The sequence below is a fragment of the Equus quagga genome, chromosome 5, assembly GCF_021613505.1.
Source record: "Equus quagga isolate Etosha38 chromosome 5, UCLA_HA_Equagga_1.0, whole genome shotgun sequence".
NCBI classification, from domain to species: Eukaryota; Metazoa; Chordata; class Mammalia; order Perissodactyla; family Equidae; genus Equus; species Equus quagga.
This window is the reverse complement of record NC_060271.1, coordinates 84,167,954-84,171,995: the sequence shown is the minus strand read 5'-3', so window position 1 is coordinate 84,171,995 and position 4,042 is coordinate 84,167,954. Positions and strand designations below refer to the sequence as shown.

Here is a 4,042-nt window from a genome sequence, read left to right as displayed (position 1 = left end):
GTTTGTCAGAGGAGCTGAATCAACCTTCAGAAATCAGGAGGTGGCATGTTCAGGTAGCTGACCTTCACAGCTTGCCGTGTCTGTACAACCTGGATGCCATTGGATTTTGTCATTGTCTCATGGAGCATTTTCCACCATGGTTCTGATTGATTTGGGTCATCATGCCAATTGCTTGTGTGCAAATTGGCTATTAATAAGGCCCAAAGTCAGAATAGGTGATGAAATGTGTCACCCAGTCACATAAAAGAATGCAAAAATTTGATCTCTCACTCACAATTATTAGAGGATCTGTCAGTTTATAAATCCTCTAGTTCTTTGTTTTGCTGCCAAATGGAATGAAGCACTATTACAGCTTTCAACTGGGGAAAGTACCTTCAAATTAAAGGCTATGCTCCTAAAGCGGTGACTGTTTCAGCGAGACCTGCTTGGTCTGCTGTAATTCTCCTTGTGGACCGAATCCATAAAGGATAAAACTAAATAGCACTGACTTTGGGTTTAAGATCAGACATCAGGACCAATATTACTTCATAAGCCATTTGCTGTACGAGGGTAACTTGAGCTCTCTGCCAACTCAAAAGAATGGCAATGTAGCTATTAAGCAGAATAGGAAACTTGGAGATGATCTGTGGTTGCAGTGGAGTATCAATGAGTGCAAGTCAATCCAAATGATGAAAAGAGGTTCTATGTAGACGGCTGGGTCATGGTCAGGAAATTGAAATCTTTTGAGCTTAAAGGACTAATGGGGGACTCATCAACATCTGGGGTGTGCCAGTATTTCAGAAGAGCTGACCACCCAGAAACAAAAGAGAAACTGAATAAAACATTTATTTACTATTATTACTATTAACAACAGATTTAAAATTTCTAGGCTCCCTCCCATTTATATATGAAAACACCTTCAATTCTATAAAGCTCTATATGCTAGTTATTATTCTGTTACTTCCTTTAAGTTTTACAACAATCCAGAGAGGTAGAGAAAAAAGGGGAATATATTCAACACATGCGAGGAACAAGATGTGTGTCATTGCTGTGTGCCGATACCAGGGAGTACAGCAGAGACCCAGTGACCCAATCCAGACCTCAAGGTCCCCAGGCAATGCCAGAGAGTCTTGGGAGAATAATCTGAATTGCCTCTCTGTGAGTAGCAATGGTAAGGGTCCTTCTGTCCTACAGGCAGGTGCGTCAACAAAAGTCTGCAATTCATTTTCTGCACAGCTTGCAAAATTGAATGCCGATTAAATTCAAACATTTAGAAATTGACCTGTACACATGACCGCAAAACTGTGGTCTGGGCCTAGAAATACAAAAGCAGCACTGATTACTTCCCCACAATTTTATAGCTGAGTCAAATTTAGAAATAGAAATTACTCAAATGTTTTTGATGAGCTAGGTAAATGTTGGTTAAGATGAGCTAAAAATGATAGGTCATAATGAAATGTTGGTTATGGGAACTCAGAATAGGATGGGGTGGAAAACATTGGGTTGATATAATTGGATGTAGGACCATAGCAGCTAATGAGAATTGTGCTTGAAAGTATAGGAGTGTATCACTTTTTCTTAGTGTTGAACAGCTCAAGCTACAAGACAGATTGTAACTGGGTCAGTAAGTGGATAATGGGGCACTAGAGTATAAAACAATATTTACAACAGCACAAAACAGGCGAGACTGTACGTTGAAATGGTATCCACATATTTGGACCAACAGAACACAGGGTCTCTTGTTTATTTATTTTTAAAAATAATTAAAGTAGTGGATATTATTGTCATTCACTAAACAGAAATGTCCCAAGAACAGACACAAGGAGATAAGACAGATGGGTTAAATGAGACAAATTTGAAGATCACTATTCATAGAAGTAAGACAACTCATTAATCTGGTTACCAGGCTGACCTCCATGAGCCTTTTTGCCCTGGACACTGATTAGAAAGCCATGCGATATTGTCTTTTAACCACAGACAAGAGTCGGTCTCCATATCTTAAAGTCACGTTTCACACATTATTTCAGAGGGCTATAATTCTAGACGTCTGACACAATTGGGAGATTAAGAAACTCAAAAACAGTTCAATATGGTTCAAGTCCACTTTGTTATAAAGTGATTCATGAGATCAGATCAATCTGAGATATAAAAATCTTAAATAATAATAAAACCTGGAATTTATAGGACACCTTCTTTCCCAAGAGTATGAAGTGTTTTCACTGGTACTCTATTTGATTGAAGTTAATATCCTCACCATGAGGTAATGTCGGGAAGTGGAATCATTCCCATTTAAGAGAGAGAAGACCAAGGCATGGAGAAGTGAGGCAACTTACCCAGCACCTGAGCATCAGAAGGAGAACTAGAGGTTTCAGTTCATCAGCCACTCCCTACAAATGCTGATGGTCCAGAGTCTAGCGGATTATCCTACGGGCATCAAAAATACTGTAGATGGTCAAGTTCTTGTCTGCTTCCTCATACTATTATAATCTCTGCCAAAAGTATGTCCTTCAACTTGAAGATTTTTCATAACTCTGTGAGAGAAATAGGACATTAAAGAGTCTCTTTAAAAGTCAAGGAAATCCTTGCTGTTTTGTAGAAGGAGAACTTGACTAATTGCTGCTCCACCACTTTGGAAATGTCGAAAAATCGGGAGCGAAGACTTAGTTAAAGCTTAAAAGAAATAAATGCAGGGCGATAAGCCACCTGCCATGGCTGGGGGGTGCAGAAGCAGTAAATCCAGGAGGTGGTTTTCATGTACAGTGTATAATTTGGGCCCTGACAGAGCTCAGATGAGGAATAGGCCTATATAACTATTGATCCACGGAGCTATCAGGGACATCATTTAACTTGATGGCTTGTGTTGGTCCCTTAGGATGTGGAGTCAGCTTTAACCTGCAAGGAAAAAAAATTAAAGGTAAATGAAAGGAATAGAAGGGAAAACCATGGCGAGTCTTACATACCCTCCCTTTTAATAAGAAGCATTTCCAAATGATTCCAGTTTTCAGCTGTCCTGATAAGTGTTGGTTTATTGCATTCATTTACTTATCTAATTATATTGGGAAATGCCCATCACTTACCATTCTATTACACATTTACAAATATACCATCCACGCCTCGTCTTCGACAGTGATTACAGCCTAGGAGACAAAGAGACACAGGCTACCCCCGGCCACAATTAGTTGCAACGACAGACAAATATGAGACTACAAAGGGGAAAATGGGATGCTGCCACCCAGCAGGTTGAGATGGTTGCCAGCCAAATGTAGAGATATCTCCTTTCATTGAGACTTTGCTGTACCTGGAAATGCAGAAGCTGGTGTGTTTTAGGCCTTTGATCCAATTCTTCCACTCGTTTTGGTCAAATGGTATATTCCTGAGCCATGAATCTGCCTCCACATTCAGCCCATCTCTGACACTTTTGTCTTCTTCCTGAACCTTGCTCTGGTCCCCTTTACATCCTGTAGTCATTCTACTTCCCAACCTGTTTGCCCTTTTCCTGACTTCTAATCCCTTGACTGGATTTTCCGTTGAGGACTTGCTTCATCCTGCTGACCTAATTGTCTGGCACTGCTGCTCCAGTTGGGACATTTCCCCCTTTCTGTGACCACAGTTCAGACTGTCCTTCCAGTTATATTGCTTTCAGCTGCCTTTGGTAAACACTCTATTTGGTCCTGGCCATGCTCCGGAAACCTAAACCTTAGTGTTTGCTTTCAAGGAGGTAGTGTTCCCTATGACTTCACATCACGCTAAGGGATAGAACCACACATATTTAAAGGCTAAAAGATGAAAGTCCTAATGGAAATTCATCACTAGGGTTTTGTTCGTTTCTACCACTAATTCAAATAATTTCTAATCAATCCACAGTCATTACTCACTGTTGGTGAGAAATAGGATGCTTGCATGTCATATCTGTTAATGTGCACACCTCCCCCAGACTCAAGGTCCTTGAAGGTGAGGATGGTGTCTTGTAAAATTTGTTATTCCTTCAAGGTGCCCCCTCAACAAATATTTTGGATTATGTGATTGACAGAATTTGTGAATGGAAAGAATAATGTCTTATGTA

General features: G+C 40.2%; 1 long non-coding RNA gene across 1 annotated transcript; it reads right to left on the bottom strand.

Annotated features, from left to right (window-relative positions):
* Positions 1 to 1,709: 1,709 nt before the first annotated feature.
* On the bottom strand, positions 1,710 to 3,418 carry LOC124240459 (uncharacterized). The gene is made up of 3 exons (XR_006888875.1): positions 3,278 to 3,418; positions 3,057 to 3,116; positions 1,710 to 2,871 (listed from the first exon to the last, which is right to left on the bottom strand). It is a non-coding gene; the product is annotated as an uncharacterized LOC124240459 (long non-coding RNA).
* Between the last annotated feature and the right edge of the window lie 624 nt (positions 3,419 to 4,042).